The sequence below is a fragment of the Centrocercus urophasianus genome, unplaced genomic scaffold, assembly GCF_019232065.1.
Source record: "Centrocercus urophasianus isolate 14NV4802_14NV808 unplaced genomic scaffold, USGS_Curo_1.0 seq_21, whole genome shotgun sequence".
NCBI classification, from domain to species: Eukaryota; Metazoa; Chordata; class Aves; order Galliformes; family Phasianidae; genus Centrocercus; species Centrocercus urophasianus.
Window position 1 is genome coordinate 9,994,318 of NW_024884767.1, and position 13,386 is coordinate 10,007,703.

Below are 13,386 nucleotides of genomic sequence, written 5' to 3' on the forward strand. Positions count from 1 at the left end.
AGCACAGTAAAATACAGGCTCAGAAAGTTCAGTTTTTAGTGCTTCAAAGGCAGAAAAAGAAGAACTGTTTAAAATATAATATCAATAAAATAGCATTAAATCATTGATCATTCAGTATTTTACTGAAAAATGGTGAAACCTCTGTCTATGACACCTGGTAGTGATTCTAATGAAATATCACAAAATTTTCGTATTGATCATAGGAAATTAAGAACAATAGCTGACATTTGGCTGCAGTTAATTATTTTTTTCTGAATCCGAAAAAGATAACAAAAAAGCCTGTCATTTTACTTCTCATGACATTTTGTATTGTGCAACACACAACATCAGATGTGTATGTGTAAAATTTTTAAAATATGAGTGCCTCAGATGAGGAGTTTTAGAAACCAAAAACATGAGGTGGTTCTTTTCTGTTCTAAGTAATCCCTCCTTCAGCCTCATGCACAGAGATTTGGAACTATACTCCACTTTACAAATTCAAAGGCTCTTTCAGCCACCTTCATCAATAGTGTTCTTAATGTATTTGTTTAAAGGACCTGTTTCTGTAACTGTTTCAGTCAGTTTTAGTAGATTACACTTCAGATTTTTAAAGGTTTAAGTAACGATCAAGATTCACTGATAAGATAATAACTGATTCCTTTTGTACCCCTTCTAAACTGTATGCATGTTTCGATTTTACTCCTATCAGTTCATGTAAACTTTTGTTTATTGGGTGACAAATAAATCATGGAGTTACAGAACAGCTGGGGTAGGCAGGGACCTCTGGTTGTCATCTGGTCAAACAGCATCGCTCAAGCAGGGACACCCTGAGCAGGATGTCCAGGATCATGTCCAGGTGGCTTTTGAAGACCTGTGGAGGAAACTCTGCAACATCTCTGAAACAACTGTATCAGTACTTTTTCACTCTCTCAATACAGAGTTGTTTCCTGATGCTTAGACAGAAGAATCTCTTCTGTTCCAGTTTGTACTATGCCTCTTGTCCTGGCGCTGAGCACCACTAGGAAGAGCTTGGCTCGCTCTTCTTTGCATCACCCTTTCAGGCATTTACAGGCACTTCTGAGATCCCTCCTGAGCCTCATCTCAGGCTTCTCCTCAGCTTCTGAACAGTACCAGCTTTCTCAGCTTCTCCTCACAGGAGAGGTTCTCCAGGCCTTTCAATATCCTGGTAACCCACTGTTGGAATTTTCCCCGGGATCATGTCTTCCTTTTTTTTTATTCTGAGAGACCCAGAATGGGATGTAGTACTCTTGGTACAGCCTTACTAATGCCGAGTAGAGGGGAAAGATTAGCCTTTTTTGGCCTGCTGGCCATACTTTGCCTAATGTAACCAAGACTACCATTACTCTGAGCAGCAAAAGCACATTTCTGGCTCGTGTTCAACTCAGTGTCCAGCAGGACTCCCCAGGCCCTTTTCTGCAGAGCTGCTTTCCAGCTTTGTGACCCCCAGCAGGACCTGGTGCCTAGGGTTGTTTCTTCCCAGGTGAAGAATTCTGCACTTCTCCTTGCTGAATTTCATGAGGTTTTTGTCAGCCCACTTCTCCAGCCAGCCAGGGTCCTTCTGGTGTGTGTTAGCCAATTTTGCGTCACTTGCAATAGAAAGTAAAAAACAGTGGCACACAATATCTCGAAATTGTATGTGAAAAATCAGCTTTAATCACAAGTATCTCATAGGCTTGAAAATGGGAACTGTAGTTAGGCGTTCTGAGAAAAGGCAAGATATTGAAACAGAGATATCCAATAGGATGATGTGGGATATGCACGTCATTTCTCATTCTTATCGAGTAGTTTTTCCCAGAAATCTAGTGTGAAGGTAAATTCTATATTGCTGTAGGACTGTTAAGCATATTCAGAACCTTATTCCAGAAATTGCTTGAATGTCTTTTGTTAATATTTCACTTGTATCCTGACTGAACTTGGTGAAATAAATTGCTGACAAATATAGCTTGGGATATCAAAAGCTCATCCATATAGAGGGTGTAATTGAAGCATTTCAGAGGTGGCAACTCAGGCTGATACAGCCAATCCTTGCAAATGGAGATCTCTCTCTCTCTCTCTTTGCATATATTCCTAGGAGAAGACCAGGTGAGGTTTCATATGGCTGGCCACAGAGATGTGATTGTGCCAACTTCCTTAGTCAGCTTCCAGAGCAGAAGACATTCAGCAACTGTGATTAGCAGACTGGCCTCAGTGCTGAGCTTAGATTCCTCCATGCTTCACTGAGCATGGTCTTAGACCAGGCAGTCGAATTCTAGTCTGCAGCTTTGGCAGCACTATGCCTGTAGTACTGAAGCTTGGAAATTGGGTTTTAACCTATCCTTGGTGATTTTAGAGGAAAGACAGAATTGCATAAAAGTGCCCAGGGCATTGAGGGTAGCTACTGGAGAGACTGAAGCCCTTGCAGTTTGCCCAGCTCAGCATTTCTAGAGGCAAGTCTGTTTTCATCCTGCAGGCTAATTATCTGTCAGGTGGCAGGGTTTAGGGAGACTTCTCCAACCCTGTTGACTTATGAAGCTGTTTTGTCTTGGTGGAGGTGGATAAGAAACAAAACTCACTAGGAAATGCTCACTGAATATTTGAAATACAAGAAAATTCCTGCTGTGATTGAGAGATTGTCTACGGTACACCACTAGAAACAACACCACTTAGAAAGCTAGTGTTTACACACATTGAGATCCAAGCATTGGCATCATGCAGTTCCTCCCACATTCAGAAAGGAAGCAACTTGGGGGTGTACTCTGCAGGCTCTGTGAAGTCTCTGAGGTCTCTGAGGTTGGACACGCTGTGTACTGGACTGTCTTTCTAGGATTCCCTTCCCAAAAGTGGATTAGGAAAGAGAGCCTGTCTTCATTGTTCGCTTTCTGAGAGGAGATAATGGGGGAAGGCAATGCTCCTCCCCTGCCATCTCCCCACAGACTTTGAACAGGTAACTACCTGGAAAAGTCTTTGAATCTCCTAGAGGGATTTCATGGATCTCCTTTGTCAAGCTGAAAGAAGTGCCTCTGCTCTCACCGATGCTGAGAGGTGTGACAGCGTGCTACTAAATCTGCTTTTAGCTGCTTCAGAAATACGTGAAACAAGGAAGAAAGCATAGTACCAGTGGGTGAGCTTTTAATGGGGTGGGAGACAGACTGCTGCACTTTTCTCCATCATTCTGGAGGCCATCATGAAAAATGTTGCTATTTCCTTTGCTCTCCTGAGGTTTTGCACTGTTATTGTAACTTCACTCAAAACTGTCATTCTCCGGGTGTGCCACACTGAGTGATCCCTCAGGTGTGTGTATGTCTTTGCAAGTAGGCATGATACACAATGCTTTCATCTCTGGCTTGGTAAGAATAGAACAAGTGCAGCACTCCAATAGTCTAAAATAAGTCTGCTATTTTTTACTATCCATAGTAATATTTGAGCAGAATCAGAGACACTAGAAAGACACTTATGGATTCGAACTTGGAACTTCTGCTTAAAACAAAGTCATAATCTAGCCCCATGCCAAAGTTCATTGCCCCACCACTCTTTTAATATCCTGCATCCAAACACAGTGCTCTTAAATGCTGTCTTTTAAAATGAACACTAGTTTAATGCTCACCTCTCTTCTGTATCAAAGTGAACATTTCTAAGAAATGTAAGCAAAAAAGCTTCTTGCTACTTATATCTTATTGATTATACCTGCTTTTATGGTTTTGAGGGTTATATAGAAGGTTGTTCTTGCTTCTTTCTAGGTCCAAAATTTTGTATTTTCTTCTTAAATGTAGTCTAGAAGACTGTACTGTTATTTCAGTACTTAATATCTTTTGTGGATTATTAAGTCTGCTTTGGTTAGAAATCATTGCAAGTTGGAATTATGTTGGTCCATTAACCAAGACACAGACATGTCAGACAAGTCTTCACCTCCCCACTTTGCATGAACAGTGCTACATCAGATCTACTGTGACTAGGAGTTGGAAAACAGTTCCCCAGATCTAGTACATTTAGCCTGGGTATAAATTGGTCAAAGAAGTGGGTCCTGTGATGTAGTGAATGGGATGGTGCTAAGTGAAGAAATAGTATGGCATCTACTAAGCTTTACTGCCAATTCTTAGCTGTAGTCATCACAAGGCAGCTCAGAAACACATTTCTACATCACTAAACTTTTTTTGCAGTTCCCATATGGACCTAATTTGTTCTCATCACTGGCATAATTTCTTTCTGTCCAAGTTCCTAATGAAAGCAAATCTGAAACATGAGATTTCTCACAGAGATAATAATTATGCCTGGTTGTACAACTTCTTGAAGAAGTGGAGTGTTTGCAGAAATGTTAGTTTGCTTCCCTGCTTAGATCTTCCATGGTCATTGTGTGCACAGTGGGTAGAGCTCTGTGGAGTGTGGTAATCATGGAAATTCCTTTTCAGGCTGTTACTTGTGGTTATCACCTTAAAAAATATGGGCCTGATATTTGGTAGCTGTACAAAGATAACTGTGTCTTATACTGAAGATAATCCAACTCACAGGATGTGTATTTAACTGCAGAATATGACTCAAGTTTTATAATCCTTTGAAGACTGATTGTTATGGACAGTCAAATGGGAACTGAGCATCACTTTTTCCAAAGTCCATTTTACAAAACTCACTCTGATTTTCAGTTGGTTTTCTGAGGAGAAGGAGGGAGTGCTATGGAAAAGTAGCACTTGAATATTTTTAAAATTGTGGATATACACAGTAAGATCTTGTCAATAAGTTAGGTTGCTCATTTTCAAGAGATGAAGACACGATTAGTTGTATGGTTATGGAAATAATTTTTTAAAAATAATAACAAAATAAAATAAAGGGCTACATCCATATCCTTTCAGTAATTCTGTAATTCAGTAATGAGAGAAGATGTGCCTTCGACAGAGAGTCTGAAAAATTGACAGTTTAACTGGCAATTCCCCTGTTGCTACGGAGATCAAAGGCACACCAAAGCTGCTAACCTGGAATACGAAGTGTGCTAGCGAAGTGTGAAGGGAAGCAACAGATACAGCCGGAAAACAGCTACTTCGTAGCACTGCTGCCAGAACTTAATTTGTTCACTTGTTTTTGCCTGTCTTTTACTCAGTGATATTTTTGTAGCAGCTCTTACAACCTTTTCCATGCTTGCTCCCAGGTACCAGCCTTGGTAAGTGGTCCACTAGAGGATGTCAAACACACCCATCTTTGTTACGTGATTGCTAGTTCTGCCATACTGTACGGTGCAGTCATTTTGCTTTGTCAGTTTAAATGATCCTTAAAAGACAGCACTGATGCAGTGTCCTTACTTCTTTGGTGCTGAGATAAAAAGTTAGACAAAGTCCCTTAAAAGTTATTAGTAATGATCCACATTTTCTACTGATGTAAATGGTGCAGTGGCATATACTCACACAGGTCTGAGAATGCTGCCTTTAACTGAACCCTCTGAAAGTATCTCTGCAGTAGGGGAAATATTTGCTCTTGGCTGGCAAGGCAAGACTGCAGAAAGAGGAAGTGAGTCTGTTCTCCTTGTTTCAATGTTTCTCCTTTCTTGAAATCATTAGCTGGTTAGATTTTCACTTCATTATTCACTGGGCCTTGGTGAGCTGCCTATTTGCAGAGCAGCAAGCCAGGTTGCGTTTTCAGAATCACAGCTTTACGTTGGCAATTCAGACTCATGGAAATGTTTTCACTGACCTAGCTAAGGACAGGCTCAAACCTTTCCGTACTTTGAAGTGTACTTTATTCTAGAAGTCACATGCGGGCAGTGTATTCTGCACATGAGGTGGGCTCCATGAGGCTGTTGCTCTTTGCCTGAGAGTCCCCTGCCCCACCGCTGAACTGGAGTGGAGAGAATTCAGGCTTTGCTACAAAATGAATGATAGAAGAGAAAACAGATCTGATGGGAAGTACAGAATGTACTTCCTTGTATCAATAACCCAAATTCTTATTGTGCATTTTCAAAGAGAAACCAACCTTACTTTACAATGAATCAATGAAGGTTTGGTAATATGAGCAAATGAGCTTTGAATTGTGCTATTGAGTCTACCTAGCTACAGTATCAGGAACTGTATTGTCTGCATCTTTTAAAAAGCACGATTTGTTCCTAAGCCATGAATATTCTAACTTCAGCCATTTTGTGGAAATCAATGAGCATCATGCAAACAGAACTCAGGGTATCATTTCAGCCATAAATTATATGTCTGATGAATCCTATCCCATAGTCATGGTAGACAACAGAAGACCACAGAAGTACACTAACTTGATTGCTTTTTTTTTTTTTTCTTTTCCATATGATGCTTCCAGTGATGGTGATCCACAGTGAAACATCAGCTGTAAACCTCTTGGCTTTGGGAAATAGGCAACATTCCTAGTGATGCAGTTGAAAAAATGTTTTCAAGCCAATTGTGTACAGGATACAGTTTACCATATAATTAATCTTTTAAGTGTTCTGTCGATTTTTCCGTTGAGACAACTCCTTACGTTTTCCAAAGCTATTCTTTCAGACTATGAGCTCTGCTCTTTTCCCAGTTGTGGACTATAATGCTTCTTGCAGCCATAAGGAGGTGATTAATCAGTTTGACCTGACAGCTCTTAAGACAAGTCAGCAAACTGGTAACCTCACAAAAATTCCAGCAGATTCCCAAAAATCTTGTGCTATAATCTTAGTAATGTGGGATTTAGTACTCTAGTTCTTGAATGTTCATTGGCAGTTTAACTTGAACATAAAGACTGCATGGAGCGCCCCCATGCAAATCAATTAGAACTCTAAATTTGAACAAGATCAAGACTTCTGTGTAATACTTTTCCATAGCTTTAGGTGAAGGAGGAGAAAGAACACTTACTGTTTTACTGCTGAAGAGAAGGAAAGGAACCTAAACTGAACTGTTTGATTTTGTTTTGATTTGGGTTGGGCTTTGTTATTTTTGTTTGTTTCTCCTTCACTGAATTCCTTCATAAAACATTCTCTTACCATCTCTTTTCTTTCTGTTTGATGTGATTTTAGTGGATTCGCTATTGCTTTACACTGGAAGTCACATAAACCCCTCTTTATTACCATTACTTATGAAAGCACATCCCTCTGTGTGACCAGTTGTCCTATCTGTGCCTGTTCATCACATGGTAAGGGCTTACCAGATGGCATGTGTCCAGTCACAAAGCGTTCAAACCATCTGTGTGCTTATCCTGACACAAGGTGTACCCTTCTCACATGAGTGGAACCTCCATTTTGATGATGTTATGTTGCTAATTAAGATATGTATGAAACATATCTTATGAAGCCTATGAGACCTGGGTCGTTGATGAGACAGTTGGCTTGACACCAATCACTGCTGCAGTGGTTCTGTGATTCTACAATTCTCCTTTCTTCATTTCTTTTCCATCCATGCTTTTTTCCTGCATTTCTCTATAACTGTAACAGCTGAAAAAGGTGTAGGTAGAGCCTTGAGTATTGAGAACCTAAAGTAGAAAATAAATCATCTATATTTGCTTTTGGAGAAGGTAATATATTACCATTTATTTAAGCAAATGATGTCTCCAAGAGAAAATGGGAGAGGTCTATTTGAAACACTTCGTGTCTATGAATGCAGCAGCTTTGAGGTGGAAGTGTTACACAGATCTCCTCCAGAGCAGAATACTTGGTCATGGACAACGGAGGCCAGAGATACATTCTGGGCATGCAGCGCTCATGTTTGCTTAGCCTGAAGATTTGCAAGAAACAGGAGGCGTAAGTAACTGCACAAGGCAGGTGAAAGCACTTAAAATTAGCAAAAGCAAGCTAAAATTTAATTTGCATCATCAGAATTTTTCTCCCAAATCTGTTTTTGCTTTTCATACTAGAAATAAAAGGAATGGATACTTTCAGGTCTTGTCTTTTCATGACAAGTCCTGTAGATCATGTATGCCATACTCTTTTCAAGAAGACTGTGGAGGCCACAGAGGGAGCCATACCCATAAGGAAGCTTGATGGTAGATCACTGACATAAAAAGTGATACCGGTTAAAGTACATCTTACACATGTGCAGATGAGGTAGAAACCAAGGCCAGTTTCTTCCTTATTACATTTTGGATCCTACCCACATTTTTCTTACTTTTGCTTAAAGCCTGTTGAACTGTTTCTATAGCCAGTTGCTTCTTCTTTTGACTCATCCCCTTTCAATACACAAAACAAATGTTGCCTGCTCATAGTGAAAAGGGCTACTGTAGTACACTTTCGTGTGTGTGTGTGTGTGTTCTTACTATTAGTAAATGTGGTTTACATGGCCTAGGGAAAAAAAAAAAAAAAACAACTGATTTTTATTGTAAAAGTTTCTAACCCTTAATTTTCTATTTTTACTGACACCAAAAAAAATTCTCAAAATTTCGGTTTACAAAAACATGGGAATTTGCCTGTATAATAGAATTGCTCTGATGTTTTCAATATTTATTGGAGTTTTTCAGTCATTTTCAGTTTTATTTCTTATTTGTTTATAAAGCCATCATTCTAAAGCTTTCGAAAATGAAAACAGCTTTAAGCCCTTTTGTAGAAAATACTTTCTATTTTTAACCAGCCCCAGTGAGCATTAATAGATAGAACAGCATATGAAGGAAGTAAGTTATGGAACGAGGGTGAGGTTAACTCATATTGTGACACATTAATTTTTTTTTTTTTTCATACAACTTTAGTACTTTACTTGGATGCTTGCAGAGTCTTAAAATACACCCTCCTACTGCAGCTGAAGACAGTTAGGGATAGATTACAACTTGGAGAGTGTCCATCACTGGAAGGTCTTAAAAAAAGGGATTTAATGAACCTCTGACAGGAGTGGTTTTGGTTTTCCTAACCCAGTTTTAGGGTAGTGGGATAGGATAGATAATAGCTTAGTACCCTGACAGCTCTATTTTCAAATCGTTTGTAAAAAAGTCAGTAGGCTCCAATAATTCAGGAGCTACAGAACTCCTAAGGCTTAGTGGACACTGCAAAACAGACACAGCATTCTGGTTAAGTATTCTGGAAAACTAACTCCCCTCCCTCGACATCAGGACTTCTCTAATAGATGTAGTTATCAGTTTCCTAGCTGTTTACCTTGAAGAGCTTACTGTTCCCTGGATTACATGGAAGTATAAAGGCTTCTCTGCAAGAAATTATTCTGCACATAGGGGAGATACAAAGTCAATGTGCAACGGCTTAATACAGAAACAAGCCAGCAGATAAGACCTCAGTGAAGCCATGGTGTCTTTTATCTTCTGCATTGACAGGGCTGCAGTGCACCAGGTGGTACTGCCTTCCTTCTCTTTGTCCTCTGTGCAAAGCTTAGTAACCTCAGTGCACATAAACTTCTTGAACAGGAAAAATGGAACTGGCTGACATCTGAATAACAGCTTCTAGTTTTCATTTCTGTGGCCAGAAGCTTTGCTCTTCTGGGGACATATCTTACCAACAGAAGGATTTGTCCTTACAGTAAGGTGGTAGTACTTCATCTCATTTTCTGTTTTCTTCATAATACATTTGTTCGTGCTGAGCACATGTTTAGTTAATGTTTTAACAGTGCAGCACTTTACTGGAGAGATAAAATACGGCAATTTGGGAGTTTTTAGACCTCAGAAAGAAGTGTTTGAGATAGATATTCTCATAGGAAAATATTGATAACTTTGACACAGTCTTGAAATTAATCACCCAAAATTCATTCAAATCAAACCTCAGCCAAATACAGACAGCACTTCACTCCTCCAACTAACAAGCTGCTTTTTCTGAATGTAAATATTGAAAATAGAAGCAATAGGTCAGCCTACAACACACTGAAACCTGATGTTTGTCTCAATCAATACAATTGAATCCTCTTAGCCCTTAAAAAAAGAAATTTTTAGGCATTTTATCAGTATCTGGTGTTGATGTGCTGATATCTATATAAATGCCTCAATTCTCACTAAATCTTAAACTCAGTATGAAAATCCACTTGCAAACCTGAAGTAAAGAAACTGGTAAGCACAGATTTCTTCACTTGACACTGTCATGGGAAGAAAATTACTGTCCAGTCTACTTATAAAATTTGGAGGCTTTGGAAGTCCAGATGTACACATATATGACTAAGTAGTATGTAGTAGGAAGGCAATGCAACAGTAGTACTACTGCTGAAGCTCATCTTATTAGATAGCTCTGTCCAATAAAGAATGAGGTGCTTTAGTATAGCCAACACCATGAAGTTCGATATCAAGATTTTTTCTAATTTTTTTTTTTTTTTTTTTTTTTTTTTTTTTTTTTTTTTTTTTTGTGAGATGTAATCAGCTTTTGTGTAGAGAACAACTGACATATCAAGTATTTTATTCTGGCAAAACTTAATATTGAAACCATTGACTAGTGCAGAAGACTGCTGTTTACACTGGAAATCACTGAAAAAGAATTTTAAATTGGGAATGAATGAACTTAGTGTTTTAAAAATATAACAAATTCTAATACAGATAATCAATTTCTATGTTCATAAGAAGTATTTCTTTCTAAGGAAATATGTTGGAAAGGTATAAACACTTGAGGAGGTACAATTTTTGGTTATTCATGGCCTGAGCTGTAATTTAGAAAGACTCAAAGACCAACCATGATTAGTAGTCACCATGTCTAATGTGTTCAGCTCTACAGTTCTGAGCCAAGAATGAGTGGTATGTGCATACCAGAGCAAATGGGGGGAAAACTCTGTGAGTACTCATTGAAATTCAAAAGTCAGTTTTAATTCAACGTTGTTCATGGAATGTTCCCATTCATTTCCTACAATCATATTTTGGGCATTTGTACAAAAATCAACAACTGCACAATTCTGACCAGGGATTTCATTACAAATTAATTTAAAATATTTGATAGCATGATATTCCTTCCTTCAGTCCAAGTTTGCTTGGTTATATGCTCATGACATCCAGTTCCCTCTTACGACTCCCTTTTAGATCTCTCTATGGTCCACTCCCTCCATAGATCTTTTTTACTTTTGACCAAGTGGCTGCAGATCAAATTAGAAAGATAGATTGATGAATTCCTGATTTCCTGCAATAGCCAGTGAGGGGTAATTCAGCCTTTGGGCTGGGGCACTGTAGCTATAAGCCATGGATACGCTATCTCAGAATAGTTAATAAGCTGATCATCTTGGTGAATAACATAAAATCGGGCAATAGCAACTCAGCATTTAGTACCTTGTGGATTGCAGGTTTGGTGCACACTTTCATATTTCCGTCTAAGATCCAAAAAATCTCAAAATTTTAATCTCTATTTTCTGGAAGATAGTGAGTCTTTCAATTAGATGAGAACATGTGTGTCTTCACATTTGAAGAAATCAGAAGTCAAACCAGTGGATTTGATCCTTCTGTTTTTCTTCACACTGTTTTGATTCAGGAATGATGATCTTGATGACAAAGCGTCTACATACAAACAGGAAATTCAGACTGATTGCATTCATGTGCAGTATGGTCACAAGGTATGAAGTTCAGATTTTTGTATATTTTAAAGGCTTTTTTTGAACTAATGCTTCAGCAGAGCCAGAATTTTGCCTTTACCACTGGTGAAAAGACATGTCTGGAACTGCAGTGGTGGAAGAAAGTGCTTAACCTCAGATGTGTTTGTAGAAGTTGTAAGTTGCAGAAGTGTTTCTCTAGTTAGAAGTACCCATATAGATCTTACATATCTGCCATGGACAAAAAAAAGGTTGAAAGGAGTTCGGTAGATGATGATATATTTGAAAAATATTCTCTTTTTTTACTCTTTAGGAGTAAAAAAAAGATATTATTTCATAAGGAGCTATGAGGAAATTAATTTTTCAAGGTGTTCATTTAAACTTTGAAAGTTTTTGACATGTGAAGGGCTTAGCAGCTCCATAAAATAGCATAATCTTTTGGTTATGCTGTTACCGTCCATGTCGGTCTATTTATATATCTGCCTAGGGTTAAGATCAAGGGCATTTTTCAAAAACTTCTTTTAATTCCTGGATTGCAATTCAAGTGAAAATCAAAGATACGTAAGAACATTTTGTGACTTGAAGAGTTTTTCCTTTTTGATGTTAAAAATTCTGTTGGAGGTCTCTCTTCCTTATCTTATGGTCAGTGCTACCCAGCATGATCTGGATTACTCAATTCTGCCTAAAGATTCTTTGGTAAAGATAATACTTTCTGCCTTTTTTTTTATTACTTCTGATATTTCAGGTGCCCTGTTTAATACATTTCTTGTAGATTCTTATGATAAATCTTGAAGGAGAGAGAAGTACAATTTTTCTTGAATATTATTTTAACTGTGGGGTAATGATACTGAATAGATATTGATAGAAACAAGAAGTTGTGTTTGCTGAGAAGAATGGTACCACTGACAGAGCAAACTGTGAAGAATCGTCTGTTATCAAATGAGAGGTTTATCTACTATGGTCTTTCAGAGCATTCTTCAAGAAATGGTCATTTATAATCCTGTGGCGTATGCTAACAGTGAGGACTGAGGTTTTTGAGACTGTATGGCTGTGAGGGCAGGGTCTTTGTGCATGTACAGGAAATATGCATGTGAATGTAAGTGCACAATCCCCTTGTGCTCTGTGCATAATGGTCAACATCTGTCTGCTGAAATGTCACCAGCTGACTGCATTTTTACAAGTATATTAAGGCAAACTGTACAGGACTATTCTCTTTTAGAGCAGTTATTTGCACATCTTCAGGTTAGATATTAAATGCAACACTGAATCACTGTGGCAATCTTTCCACTGAAAAAATCTGAGGGACATCTCAAATGATGATTGCAAAAACTCTTATTGAGAACACTAGGCTATTCTTCTCTTCTCTCATTCCAGATTCTTCTGAGTTAGGAAACTAACTTCACAGTGCTTTTCATATGGTACACACATGCAAAGCATTCCAGACTCTGCAGAGGTTTGCTGTGATGGAGAAACAGTGGCAAATACAAGAGCAGCTTGAGTGGAAGATCCATAGTGATCCAAACTATAGCTTTATATTAATCCATGACAATAGACTTATGATGTCATCTAAACTGGGCAAGGTTACAGGAGACTAGGCTAGAAAGCCAAGAGCTGTGTTACAGTTTTAGGATGCAGATTGCTTAATGCAACCTGATTTCAATGCTCAAAAGCATGTGCAAGCCAAACCATGCCTCACATATCTCCCAGCCAGAACTTCAGTGCATATATCTACTTGTTTGAGAATTATCTGGCATTTATGCAATAAGAGGTAATCAGCCAGGTTATTTTGACAGTCTTTTGGCCAAATTTTGGTGTCAGTTCAGTCCTGGCAACATATTACCTTCATATTGCTGCATTGGTACAAAGGACTGAAAGATTTGTGTAGCATTTCTAATCGTAATTTTTTAAAAAACCTCAAAAAAGTTGTAGCCAGCTGTATACCTACTATGTTTCACAAAACAGGTGTCAGTCAAGGCACAAATTGATGGTATGATTTTCTTAGTCTTGCTGATATAGT